The 14306-nt window shown below is 48.5% G+C and overlaps 1 long non-coding RNA gene across 1 annotated transcript; it reads left to right on the top strand.

Annotated features, from left to right (window-relative positions):
• The first annotated feature begins 3640 nt into the window (after window positions 1–3640).
• Gm35607 (predicted gene, 35607) lies at window positions 3641–8719 on the top strand. The gene is made up of 2 exons (NR_166690.1): window positions 3641–3959; window positions 7677–8719. It is a non-coding gene; the product is annotated as a predicted gene, 35607 (long non-coding RNA).
• Window positions 8720–14306: the final 5587 nt, after the last annotated feature.

The raw sequence follows: 14306 nt of genomic DNA, 5'->3' as shown, positions 1-14306 counted from the left end.
ACTGGGGAGGCAGAAGCAGGCAGATCTCTGAGTTCGAGACCAGCCAAGGGTCTACAGAGTGAGTTCCAGGACAGCCAGGGCTACACAGAGAAACTCTGTCAAGAAAAAAAGAGAGAAAGAAGAAAAGAAAGAGAGAGAGAGAGAGAAGGAGGGAGGGAGGAAGGAAGGAGGGAAGGACAAAACAACAACAACAACAAACATTTCCCATCTTCTTCTGCCACAGCATAGCTGTCTGAGTGATTCTAGCCAATGAAATGTGAGCATATCCATCCCAGTCAGGTCCCCTGACTCTTCCTTTGGTCTTTCTATTCTTTGTCCTTCTTCTTTCTACTATCTTTGTTTTGATCTTGCTCACACACTGAGTGTGCATGTAATGGCGACCATTTTGGTCCAGGACAACCACACTGAGAGGGAAGGAGCACGGTCTTTCTGCTCAGGCACAGCAGAGCCACCGTGCCAGCCTCACATCACCCAGTTCTAGATTTTGTTGGTGTTGGTGTTTGTCTTTTGGAGACAGTTTCTCTGCGTAACACCTCTGGCTGTCCTGGAACTCACTCTATAGACCAGGCTGGCTTTGAACACAAGAGAACGTCTTACCTCTGCCTCCCTGAGTTCTGGTCACCATACCCAGCCACTTTTTTTTTTTGGGGGGGGGGACTTTTTTTTTTTTTTTTATGGGAGAAAAAAAGGTAAACGTTCCATTTCGGCCATTACTGTTTTGAGCCTCTGCCTCCTGGAGTCGAATCTAATGACACAGATTTCATATTATCTCTTCAACTTGCCACATGCTCCACCCCACCCCCTCCCTCTCCCCAGTGCACACAGCCCCAAACTGTCTGGTAAAGGGTAAAAGTCCGGTTCACACACCCGGGAGTGGTGTTTCATCTCGGGGAGCAGGTTTGTTATAAAAGAAAGACGTTTCCTCCTGGTCATCCATCTGCCTGCGCACAAGCCGACTTCTCTCTTTCTAGAGAACAAGCAAAGGGAGGGTTTGCAGATGCCACCTTGGGCTTCTCTTCCCTGGAGCCCTCGACAGTGCTCCAGTGTTTGTCTATATCCCACTCTCTTTGCCATGCCCTAAAGCCATAAGGAAGAAAATGCCGGCAGTTCACAGATCCAGGCTCCTGCAGGTTTGTGAGGGCCTTAAGGGCCTAGGGTCCTGAGTCTAAGAGCCTGAATACCTCTGTGAGCCCCAGTGGTGTCAAGCTCCAGATCTACATAGAAATAAAAGAGTACCCAGAAACACAAACATGGCTGGCAAGAGGGGCGCCTACAGCAATAGGCTCCGTTTGAGGGAAGAGGAAGAGAGCCCTCTGGCCTGGTTTGGAAGAAACCCAGGGGCCCTTGCTTGCTTTCCTCCCAGCAGAGTAGGGAGTAAAAACATTCCTGGACTCTGCAGACATTCCTGCCCCCGGCAACCCCACCGTCTCTCTCTCTCTCTTTCTCTCTCTCTCTCCCACCCCCTCTCCACCCCAGCCTCCACCCTGGCCGGTGGCCAAGGCAGCTGGTCTACAGGGAGGAGTGCGGGCAACTGCAGGAGAAAGAAGGGGGGAAGGGCAAGAGGAGAAGGGAGGGGTCCTGATTCATTGACAGCCACAGGGGGACTTTATGACTTAAAGCCTTAAAGAGTGACCCTCTTGTCCTAGTGTATGGAGAGATGGCAGCGTGTCCTCTCGGGAGTCCTGAGCTGGATGCTGTAAAGTTCCAAAGATGGGCTAGCTCCTAGCCAGTCTGACTGAGCCTTTCTACAATGTCAAGAGTCTTTCTACAAGATCAATGTCAAGAGTGTGACTCTACCAGCCAGGGGGGTGCCGAGGAGTGTAGTGAGAGCCCTGACAGAACAGGAAAGGCAAAGAGTGAACAACGCCAGCCGGCCCTGCCTTCCACTGTTCCAATGGGGAAACCAAGGCTGGGGGGACAGAGACTTGTCTGTCTCAGGCTCCTTATCAGCCCCCCAGCTAAGCTAGGACTGGTACCCTGGTCCTATGAGCAATACTTCCTGGATCCCTGCTTCATCCCAGCCCCTTCTGCTCAGTTCTAGCCCTCTTCTTCCTTCAGCTGTCTTTCCTTGTTCTCTCCCATTCTCCTGTCCCAATCGCTCCTGTAAGTGTTCTTACTCATATACATTGCTCCTTGTACTCATATAGATCTGTTTACTTCATCACCTTCCCTGCGAGATACCGTGAGCACAGAGATACACAGAACTTAGAGCCCTAAGACTGCAGTGTAGAGACATGAAGTGTACAAGGAGGCTGTGTATAGGTTATAGGCAAATGCCCCATCCTTTGATCCCTGGGTATGATCGATCCCTAACTCTGCATAAACTGGACTTGATGGCTCATGTCTATAATCCCAACGCATGCCTATAAATCCTCAAGGCCATCTATGGCTATATATTAGAGGACAGCCTGAGCTCCATGAGATCTTGTCAAAGAAGAAGATGGGAAAGGAAGAGAACAACAACAATGTGACGATCATCTGGGGATTGTGAGCCTAGAGATCTTAGAATCCATTGCCTGGCTGGAGCATCCCGCCCCACCACGCAGATCAGCTCAGCCAGGGCTGGGGCCAGGCTGCTGTCCTAAGCACTGCAAAACCTGCCTGACAGCTGGGATGATTCACAGGGAGGGGCCAATGGAAGGTTCGGGTGTGGTCCTGTGTAACCAGCACTGGGAGAAAGTTCAGGATTTGACTTTGAGACCCAGCCCTGTTCTGCCTGCCTCTGGCCTCTGTAAACTGGAAGATGTCACTAGGGTTCGAACCAAAGTGTAATTTTGTTTGTTTGCAGTGGTTGGTTGGTTGGTTGGTTGGTTGGTTTTTGAGACTGGGTCTTTTCATAGTGGTGGCTCACACCTTTAATCCTCAAAATCCACCAGGCAGAGAAGCAGGTGGATTCGAGGCCAGCTTGGTCTACAGAGCGAGCTCCACAACAGCCAGTAGTACTACACAGAGAACCCTGTCTTAAGACAAACAAATAAAGAAACGCATACACACACACACACAGAGGGACAGGGAGAGAGAGAGGGGGGAGAGAGAGAGAGAGAGAGAGAGAGAGAGAGAGAGAGATTCAGAGAGTCTTGGGTAGCCCAACATACATCCTGGGATCACAGGCCTGCACCACCATGCCTGAGAGTGACTGTTAACCCATGTTCATCTCCAGCTGACTGATGGTGGGTGCTCTCTCTGTATACAGAGCTGTCTGTGCTGGGAAGAAGGAAGGGAGCTGGCAGTAGGCTGGACAATTATATGATAGTCCAGCCCTATCATGGTTCTTGGCCTGTCTGCTTGCCTTGATGAATTTGCTCCCGTGATCAGAGTCAGCAGCATTCAGCAGGGGCAGCGCCAGACAGTGGGGCTGAGCCTTCCTAGGATAGTACACTGTAGTACACACAGAGAGACCCAGCCTCTGGCTAGGGGGGTGGGTGTTGAAGGATGGGGGATGTAAATGTCCCTTTCAGGAAATCGAGCCCCTGAGTGTGGCAGGCCTAGCATTCTTCGTAGAGAGTTGGATTTTTTTGTTTGGTTTGGTTTTTGGTTTTTGGCAGCTTGTCCAGCCACTGGTTCTCTGAAATTGCTCCTGCTGCTGCCTGCAGCTCTGGCCAGACCTGCAGGGAACAGGCCTGGGCAGAGTACTAGTCTTGTCTCTTTCAGCCTGTGCTCCTGAGAACAGCAGCAAGTGGAGAAGCTGGAGAAACCGGGAGGGCCAAGGGACACACGTCCAGTCCCTGAGCTGATAAGCAGCGGCCTAGGACATTGATCCTGAAGAGGAATTTCCTGTTGAGACTTCCTCTTTCCTGGGGAGCGCCACAGTGTCTGGCCGGCGCCTGGCTTGCGCACACACACACACACACACACACACACACACACACACTTTTGTCGGTCAGAAAGCTGCGCCGCTGCCCTGTCTACTGAGGGGTTTTGAGCCTCTCCGTCCTTACCTTCTCTCTCACGCTTCAAAGGTAGAAATCAACAGCACCTGTTTATGTTCACTAGAAGCTCTAAATGTTGTTAAACGGTTTATTTTTATTTATGTGTATGAAGATGTCTCCAGAGGCCAAAAGAGGGTGTCAGGTCCCTTGGAGCTGAGTTGTAGGGAATTGGGAGCTGCCCAGTTATGTGCTGGGAACTGAACTCAGGTCATCTGGAAGTGTTTTTAATTGCTGAGCCACCACCACCCCCCCACCCCCGTGTGTGTGTGTGTGTGTGTGTGTGTGTGTGTGTGTGTGTGTAAATATGTATATTTTTTACTTTCTTAAGATAGACTTTCCTAGAGCTGGAGAGCTGGCTCAGAGGTTAAGAGCACTGACTGCTCTACCAGAGGTCATGAGTTCAATTCCCAGCAAACACATGGTGGCTCACAACCATCTGTAATAGGATCTGATGCCTTATTCTGGTGTGCCTGAAGACAGCTACAGTGTACTCACATACACAAGTTAAAAAAAAAAAAAAAAAAGACAGACTTTCCTAGCTAGGGATGATGGTGGCGCCCACCTTTAACCCCAGCATTTCAGAAGCAGAGGCAGGTGGATCTCTTTAGTTCAAGGCCAGCCTGGTCTACAAAGTGAGTTCAAGGACAGCCAGAGCTTCACAGAGAAACCGTGTTTCCAAGAAGCAAAACAAAAACAGACAAGATTTCCTAGTATCTTAGGCTGACTTTCAACTTGCTATGTAGCCCAGAGCCTCCTTCATCTCCCTCCAGAGTGCTGGGATTATAAACCTATACCACCATGCCTGGTTTATAGTGTGCTGGGGATTGAATTTGAGGTTTTGTGTATACCTGGCTAGAACTCTTACCACCCGAGCTACATTCACAGCTCATAAAAGCTTATTTGGACCAAAGATATAAATAAATATTTAAGTGGGTTTTTTTGGTGGGGGCACAGGGGCTGTGTAGATCTGGTCTCCCTATATGGCTCTGGCTGTTTTGGAACTCACTATGGAGACCAGGTTGGCTTCAAACTCACAGAGATCTGTCTGACTCTGCCTCCCAAGTGCAGGGAGTAAAGGTGTGTGCCATTACACCCAGGAAATTAAATATTTAGTTATCAACTGGTTTTTGTTGTTGTTGTTGTTGTTGTTGTTGTTGTTGTTGCTGCTGCTGAGGGAAGGCTGGTTTGGTTTTTAGAGACAAGGTCTCTGGCCTGGAATTTTTGGCTTGGAACTCCGGGGATGAGGGGAGAGAGAGGGAGAGAGAGAGAGAGGGAGAGAGAGAATTTATTTTTATTATTTGTTAAGACTTCTGTTTTGCTCTTTTGTTTGTTGAGTCAGGGTCTATCTATGTAGTTCCTGTCTGTTCTCTTTCTAGACCAGACTGGTCTCAAACTCACAGAGACCAGCCTGTTTCTGCCTTGAGTGTAGGATTGAAGGTATATGTGCTGCCGCATCCAGCCTTTTGTTATTATGTTTAATGATGAGTAGGTATGCCGGGCAGTGGTGGCACATGCCTTTAATCCCAGCACTCAGGAGGCAGAGACAGGTGGATTTCTGAGTTTAAGGCCAGCCTGGTCTACAGAGTGAGTTCCAGGACAGCCAGGACTATACAGAGAAACCCTGTCTCGAAAAACCAAAAAAAAAGAAAAAAAAAAAAAAAGATGATGAGTAGGTATGTGTGTCTGCATGGGAACATGGACAGCAGTGGCTCTCACCCTTCCCACTGCTGTGACCCTTTAATACAGTTCCTCATGTTGTGGCGACCCATCCCCAACCATAACATTATTTTTACTGCTATTTCATAACTGTAATTTTGCTACTGTTATGAGTCATAATGTAAATATCTGATATGCAGAATATTTGATATAGAATCCCTGTGAAAGGGTCCTTCACCCCCCCCAAAGGGACTGTGACCCATAGCTTAAGAACCACTGATGTACAGTGACCAGAGGTGTCAGACGACCGGCGCTGGAGTTACAGATGGTGGTGAGGCACCTGTCATGGGTGCTGGAAACTGAACTCGGGTCCTCTTCATGAGCAGCTAAAGGCAAGCTAGAGAGATGGCTGGGTAGTTAGTTAGAAGCAGTGGCTGCTCATACGGATGACTTAGATTCAATTCCCAGCACCCACATGGTAGCTCACAACTGTCTATAAATCTTGTCCCTTTTCTGACCTCCTCGGGCAACAGGTGTATATACATCTCATACAGCAAAACAATCGCATAGAATAAAATAATACATCTTTTTTTTTAAATTTATTTATTTTTTTTTTTTGTATATGAGTACATTGTAGCTATCTTCAGATTCAGACACACACCAGAAGAGGGTATCATATTCCATTACAGATGGTTGTGAGCCACCATGTGGTTGCTGGGAATTGAACTCAGGACCTCTGGAAGAGCAGTAGGTGTCCTTAACCACTGAGCCATCTCTCCAGCCCAAAATAATACATCTTAAAAGGAAAAAAAGAGGGCTGAAGTATTGGCTCAGAGGTTAAGAGTACTGGCTGCTCTTGCAGAGGACATGGGTTTAATTCCCAGTACCCACATGCAGCTTACAACTGTCTGTAACTCCAATTGCAGGCGATCTGCCACCCAGGGCATCAGGCATGTATGTGGTACACACACATACACAAGGGCAAACATTCATATACATAAAAATGTGTCTATAACAAAGAGTTACGTGTCACTTGAGTAGTGTCATGTTTTTACAAGAAGGAAAAAGAACTATCTAACAGCAACAATTCTCTCTCTCTCTTTTTTTTTTTTTTTTAAGTTTTTCAAGACAGGATTTCTCTGTGTAGCCTTGGCTGTCCTGGAATTCACTCTGTAGACCATGCTGACCTCAAACTCAGAAATCTGCCTGCCTCTGCCTCCCAAGTCCAAGTGCTGGAGTCTCTCTAGCCTCTGAGATAATTTTTTTTTGGGGGGGTGGGTTTTTCCTTTTTAGTGTGTTTGTGTGTGTGATGAGTGGTAATTGACTTTATGCATTGACCAAGCCAGTTCAGTCAGTCAACAGGGTCTCAAGGGAGGGAGCGAGGATTGAAAAGAAAAAAACAATTAGACAACACTGTAGCATGAGCTCAGCCAGTACGGATGCTGAAGCGGGTTTATTCTTTTCCAGCCTGCTTTTATACCATTCTAAGTACATGCAAAGAATAAGGTCAGTTCTAAGGCATAAACAGAGTAGTTAATAAACAAAGCATAGACAAAGGTCCCATGATTACTGTCTTCAGCATCTTAGCAAGACCCATCAAGATACAAGGAACATACTCCTCAACTGTGTACACCCTGAGCCTACTTGGGGGTCAGAGTCAAGAGTCTTAGCCCTAGCCCAAAGTCAAGTTCCTGCCTGAGCCTACTTCCATGTCCTAGCCCAATGTCAAATTCCTGCCAAATTCCTAGAAGGCAGCAGCAAAAACCCTTCACAAGGCATGTCTCATGTATGTGGGCACATGTCCTTGTGGAAGCCTGAAGTTGATATCAGGAATCTTCCTTGGTAGCTCTGCCCCTTTTAATTTATTTGTTTTAAAGTCAATTGTAAAACAGGTCCGCCTTTAATCCCAGCACTCAGGCAGAAGAGGGAGGGGATCTCTGTGAGATCAGGGCCAGCCTGGTCTACAAAGTGAGTTCCAGGACAGCCAGTGCTATGTAGAGATACCCTGTCTCAAAAACAAAAAGTACATGTGTGGGTACACGTGCGACAGAGGGACAAGTTCTCAGCATCTCTGTCTTCTCTCCTGTGTAGGTCCTGGGATGTTGAACTCAGACTTGGCCATAAGCGACCTCACCAACTGAGCCACCTCCCCGAGGCCTTGGAGGTGGTTTGTGAGAGCAGCTCCAAGAGAAGAGGAAGTACAAGGATGTCCAGGGTTGACTGGCACACACTGCAGCTTCTGGGGCCACACCCCTACCTCTTGCTGATGCACAGGGTCCTCCAGACCATTGCCCTATCCCCGCCCCTGGGCTCTGGCTCTACCACCTACGGAATTAGACCCAGAGTGGCAGTTTCACAAAGGCTGCTGAGAAGAGTGAAGGTTGGATGTGGGCCGGGCTCAGTCACCTCAGGGCTGTTTATCCTTCCCAAGCAGCCGGTCATGTGCCTGGCTATTTGCAGCTGAGAGACAGAAGAAAGAACTCCGGGAACTAGAAAGTCGCTGCTTCCTGGATTTGGGTGTGGATTTGGATCAGGTGACCTGACTGTTGCTTAGAGGCCTGGCTTCTGTCTTCACCATTAGTTCTTACTACAGGGAAAGCAAGCAACAACCGGGATGTCCACAGGTTCTCCCTAGGTCAAGTGGCCACCCCAAGGCCCAGGTCTGTCATTTGGCTCATAAACAAGGACAAGTACAGGAAAGTGGTACACTCTGCCCGTAGCTCTGACTCTTTTGTTTTGTTTTAGATTTATGTGTGTGTGTGTGTACACTATTGCTGTCTTCAGACACTTCAGAAGAAGGTGTCAGATATCATTACAGATGGTTGTGAGCCACCATGTGGTTGCTGGGGTTTGAACTCAGGACCTCTGGAAGAACAGTCAGTGCTCTTAACCTCTGAGCCATCTCTCCAGCCCCGTAGCTCTGAGTCTTAGCACACCAGAGCCTAGGAAATGTACAGGTCATGAGTTGTTTGTTTTTGTTTTTGTTCATTTTTTTGGTTTTTTTCGAGACAAGGTTTCTCTGTGTAGCCCTAGCTGTTCTGGAACTCACTCTGTAGACCAGGCTGGCCTCGAACTCAGAAATCTGCCTGCCTCTGCCTCCCGAGTGCTGGGATTAAAGGCGTGCACCACCACTACCCGGCTATGAGTTATTTTTGTTTGTTTGTTTATTGAGACACAGTTTCTCCGTGGAACAGTCCTGGATGTCCTAGAACTTGATTTGTATACCATCCCAGCCTTGACCTCACAAGAGATCCATTTGCCTCTGCCTCCATAGTACTGGGACTAAAGGCACGGGTCACCACACCCAGCCAGGTGGCGAATTCTAACTGTGTCACAGTTGTCACCTAAATCCACTTCACTCTGCCAGTTCTGGGGCACCCACATGGGCCTGTTTGAGACCTCAATAAGCCTGGAGGGTAAAGACAGCCCCCTTCTCCATTGGCCAGAAAAAGATACGGTGTAGAAACGCAGCACTGATGACCCAGCATGCATTTCTTCCTGTCTTCCAACCCTTGGCCCACAGAGGCTCTGGGAGTTGATCACACCAACCTCAGGATCTTTGCTCCCACTCTGTCTCCCCTCTCCCTCCTAGCCGCTGACATCTTCTCCAACATACAGCATGCCCTGGCTACCAACTACCCTACCCTGCCTTGACCTCATGTTTCCACCAAAAGAAGTTTAGATTGTTCAGCGTCGTCTTCCGGCCAGGCTCCCTCACGATCTTGGGAACTTGCTGAGAGATTGTGTCCCCATCTACATCCAATCAACTGTACCCAAGAGGCAGCGCGCCACATGGTCCCACCCTGGCTGTCCCTGAGGAGGGTATGTCAGGACAGTTACACTAAGGCTGACAGCCTGTCTCCATGCCTCCCTCTGCATGTGTTAAGCTTATGACCAACAGTCTAGCTATAGGCAGCCAGATGGGGTGTAGGCTGCCACTCCCTCTTGCCCCACCCGGGGCAAACAAGATCAATCAATCATATCCCTCTCTCCCATTGGCTAAGCCCAGAAGCCAACTCATTCTTCAGTTTGGGCCCAGGACGCCAGCCTAAGCAAGGTTGGTGGACAAAGCAAAAAAACTAAGTGAGAGGGAATGATCTTGAAGTTGCCGAGGGCACAGGCGAAGTCAGGAAATGAGTCAGCACTCCTTACCTGAGCAGGGGGTGGATGTGGAACGGCGGGTCAGTGTCTCTGGGGAGAGGTTCTAGTTACCTATGATCCCCTGGGATCTCGACCTCAGCCAGCTTGTGAGACACACCTTCACCACGGGCAAGACCAGGGTGAGGTGCTGACTCACTCGCTGAGTTTGAAGTTCATCACCACCTCATGCAGGAGCTCCTAAGCCAACTGAGAGAGACCGGCTCTATGCTTAGAGGAGGTACTAAGGAGTCAATAGGAAGGCTAACGGGCCAGCATGGCTGGCTGGGACAATACCACGTATCCAATGGGACCACTGTGCTTTGAGCAATAGCAAGGCTTCTCAGAGCTCTGGCTTACACAGGCAGTCAGCAGAGGTCAGCGGGTGCGCGGGTGCGTGTTCCTTCTGTTTCTTGACTTATTTAGGCACATGAATCACACGGGAGTAAAATCATTTTCCCACACATGGAAAACAGAACCACAGTGAGGGCCAGGACCTTAACCCTGTCAGTCTTACAAGCTCAATGCTACCAGATCGTCCGTCCTTCCTTGACAGGGTCTTACTGTATAGCCCCAGCAGGAACTCACTAGACTAGGCCAACCTTTAACTGGACATTTTTCAGGTTTTTCTTTTCTCTTCTTTTCTTTTCTTTCTTTTCTTTCTCCCTTCCTTCCTCCTCTTTTTCCTTCTCCTTTTTATTTATTTATTTTTTTTCTTTTGAGACAGGGTTTTATATATAGCCCTGGCTGTCCTGGAAATCTCTATATAAACCAGGCTGGCCTCAGACTCACAGAGATCCATCTGTCTCTGCCTCCCCAGTGCCGGGACTAAAGGCGTGCGCCACCTGACTATTTTTCAGATTTTCAGAAGAAATTCAGATTTTTAAAAATAGGTTTTGTTTGTTTGTTTTGTTTTTTGGTTTTTTGAGACAGAGTTTCTCTATGTAGTCCTGGCTGTCCTGGAATTCACTTTGTAGACCAGGCTGGCCTCGAACTCAGAAATCTGCCTGCCTCTGCCTCCTGAGCGCTGGGATTAAAGGCGTGCGCCACCACCACCCAGCCAGATTTTTTTTTTTTTTTTTTTTTTTTAAGGAAGAGTCTCATTCTAGCCCAGGCTGACTTGGAAACCATTCTTTGGTAACCCAGGCTAGGCCATTAGGTCTCCTTCCTACCTCAGCCTCTGAGTACAGTACTATATACACGAGCCACTATTTCTGGCTGAAATTCAGATTTGTTCGTGACATGTTTCCAGTCTTGAATTTTGGCAACTAATTCAGAACACTGGGGACATTTATTTTAGATATACATAATTTTTATTTTGTTTTAGACCAGTGGTTCTCAGCCTAAGATCATCTGCATATCAGATATCAGATATTTATATTATGATTCATAGCAGTAACAAAATGAAAGTCATGAAGTGGCAATAGAAATAATCTTATGGTTGTGTTGGGGGGTCACCACAACATGAGGAACTGTATTAAAGAGTCCCAGCATTAGCAAGGCTGAGAATCACTGTTTTAGACCCCTGGAGGAAGAACCCCCAGGCACAAGTGTTTTTCAAGACCTGCCTGCATGATGAGGGCTGAATGGGGACATCGGTGCCCCTCTAGAGACCTCTGAGACATGCAGGGTGGGGCATGTGACCTGCAGGTTTAACCACCAATCACGTTCCTGGGCACTCACATTCACCAGTACCATCTGAGACCAAAGCCAGCAGACCCGGCTTTCATCAAGTGTTGCTTCTCTTTCTGTGGAGTCCTGAGTGACCTTGAGTGAGCCCCAGGATGGGTGCTTCCAGGTGGTAGCACAGGACAATAGGATCAATGCCCACATTGTCCACCATCTTTCTATACCCCCTTCGATGCTGAGACTCTAACCCAGGGCCTCATGCATGCTTTTGGGCTACAAGAAAGGCCAGGCCTGAGGGCATCAGAGGTTCTCAAGAGAGTCAGGGACAGCCAGGGGAATGTGCAGGAAGGCATCAAAGTGACCCTACAGGCAAGGGCCTAACCCCCTGGCGGCTAGAAGCAAGACTTGGGGAACAAGCCCCTGGCTACTGGAGCAAGTCACAGTTGGCCCAAGCTCGCCTCCCTCAGCCTTAACAGATGGGTGTGGCTAGGTTCTGCAACACTGCTAGGCCAAAGCTGGAGTGAGGTATTGAAGCAGGCAAATAAAACAGCACCCTTCTCAGCTCCCTCTGGCTTTGGCATAATTGCTTTTCTTCTTAAACATCGTATTTAAAATGAAGCTGAAGCCCAGTTCCTCTAGGGGTCTGCGTGGGCAACAGTTTTCATAGGCAGAGTCTATGAAAGCACAAAGTTCACCTCTGTGGCTGCCAGCCAGCCGTGTGGCCTTGGGGAACGTCTTACCTTTTTCCGTTCCTTCTGCTTCTCCCTTCATTTCCTTTGCACCAATTTCCAAATTAGCCAACCGGGAGTAGACTGTGATCTTGAATCAGCCAATGAGGAAGAGCCAAGCCCCCCCTTCCCCAACCACACATTGCCCTGCAGAGTTACCTTCACTCTGGGTGCTGCTGTGTCCAACACTAAGGATATTTTCCAACTTGAGGGGTTGAATCCAGGACCTCCCTCGTGCCAGGCTGGCATTCTATCATTAACTATGTCACCCATTCTCTTCTTATTTGTAGACAAGGCTTGAACTTGGCAATTCTCTTGCCTCAGCCCCTCATATAACTAGGATTTTGTCACCAAGCCCAGATTTTTTTCGGTTTGTTGTCTTTGTTTTGAAACAGGGTCTCTCTTTGTTACCCTGGCTAACCTGGAATTTGCTATGTAAAGGAGGCTGGTCTTAAACTTGTAGTGAGCCCCCTGCCTCTGACTCCCAAATGCTAGGATTATAATTATATGCCATCAAATCCAATGTGGATTCTCTTTCTGAACTCAAATGATAGGTAGTGTTTACTCATTTATTGGGATAGGGCCAGGCTGGCCTAGAACTCACCACATAGCCCAGGCTGGCCTCAAACTTGAGATTCTCCTGCCCCAGCCATTTGAGTGCTAGGATTATAAGCATGTGTTCTCTTTCCTGCCTTAAACAGCTTTGGAGTCGTTCTGGGATTGGGGCTGGGTGAAAGCTTCCATACCCTTCATCGGTTTAATTTTTGCCCCTCTAGAAAATGTCCTTGCCTTCTGTTGTGTGAGAGAGAGGGGAGGAAGGATGCTCCTGCTCAAGTTCCGGGAATGCAGTGGGGCCTTTGCACAACTGAAGCTTTACCAGGTTGGGGGATTTACCAGAAGGGTTTGAACATAACTTTTACAAGGTGAACACTGGTGGAATATTGGCCTTGGTGGGCTAGCCTACTGGTCTAGCCGGGGCTCTGTAACAAGACACTGTCTCACAACATTTGCTAGTCTGGGCATGATGGCGCACACATTTAATCCCAGCACTCTGCAGGCAGAAGCAGGCAGATCTCTGTGAGTTCAAGCTCAGCCGGGTCTACATAATAGTATGTAACCTAATACTCTGTCTCAAATAAAAGAACAGGAACAAAACGAGCAAACAAGGGCTAGATAGGCATGTAGCTTAGAGGTAGACCACTTGCCTAGCGTGAGCAAGGCCTGGGTTTAATTCTCATTATGAAGACAGAAAAGGGAAGCCAGTACACTAACCCTATGCTTGCAAGCTTCAGGCCTCTGGATAAGAGTCCAGTGTATGTGTTGTTTAAGAGCCCTGTTTTGCCTGGCAGTGATGGCACACACCTTTAATCCCAGCACTTGGGAGGCAGAGGCAAGCAGATTTCTGAGTTTGAGGCCAGCCTGGTCTACAGAGTGAGTTCCAGGACAGCCAGGCCTACACAGAGAAACTCTGTCTCGAAAAACCAAAAAAAAAAAAAAAAAAAAAAAAGAGCCCTGCTTTGTGGAACTCCGTTACAACAGACCCAGCACACAGCCAGGTGCTGCTATTTCTACCAACACCAACATGGTAGACCAGGAAACACATTTTGACTCTGCCCTGGCTGTAGAGGGAGCACTGGGAGCTGGTATAGCTGAAACAGAGCTAGGGAAGTGTGGAAAGGGCCATGGATGGCTCTGTGGTCTCAGGCCATGAACCAGAGACAACAGTGGCTTTGCGAAATATCTCATTTAATGTATGACCAAGAAATTGCTAGGTACCCAACCTGTGTTAAACACTGCCGTTGTCATTGCTTTGATGTCTAAACAGGGAGATTATGGTCATCACTGGCGGATGACCAAATTGCTTGCAGAACACCCTTGGCGGAAACACTGTGTGTGTGTCTAGTGTCTTGGCGAGGCTGAATCATGCGGTGAGATGGGAATCTGCTAATGTGTCAGGGCCCCTCAGTGTGGTGGCATTTCCACAGCTGAACAGCAGCTGCCTATGGAAGAAGAGATGGCCCTGTGTGGGTGTGTGCTGACTCAGACTCCCCATCAGGGAGCCCAGGCTGGATCTTAAATTGCTGCCTGCCTTCTGGGCTTCCTCACTCAGCACTTTGGGGCGCTCAAGTGAGTCTCCCTGAAGGAGGGACCTGATGATGAGTGGAGGAATCCAAAGAGGTGCAGCTCTTTGATCATGGAGCTTGGGGAGGGAGCTATCCCGCCTGAT

Source organism: Mus musculus, chromosome 18 (genome assembly GCF_000001635.26).
Source record: "Mus musculus strain C57BL/6J chromosome 18, GRCm38.p6 C57BL/6J".
NCBI classification, from domain to species: domain Eukaryota; kingdom Metazoa; phylum Chordata; class Mammalia; order Rodentia; family Muridae; genus Mus; species Mus musculus.
Note: the sequence above shows the minus strand (reverse complement) of the source record. Positions and strands in the feature narration are given on the sequence as shown.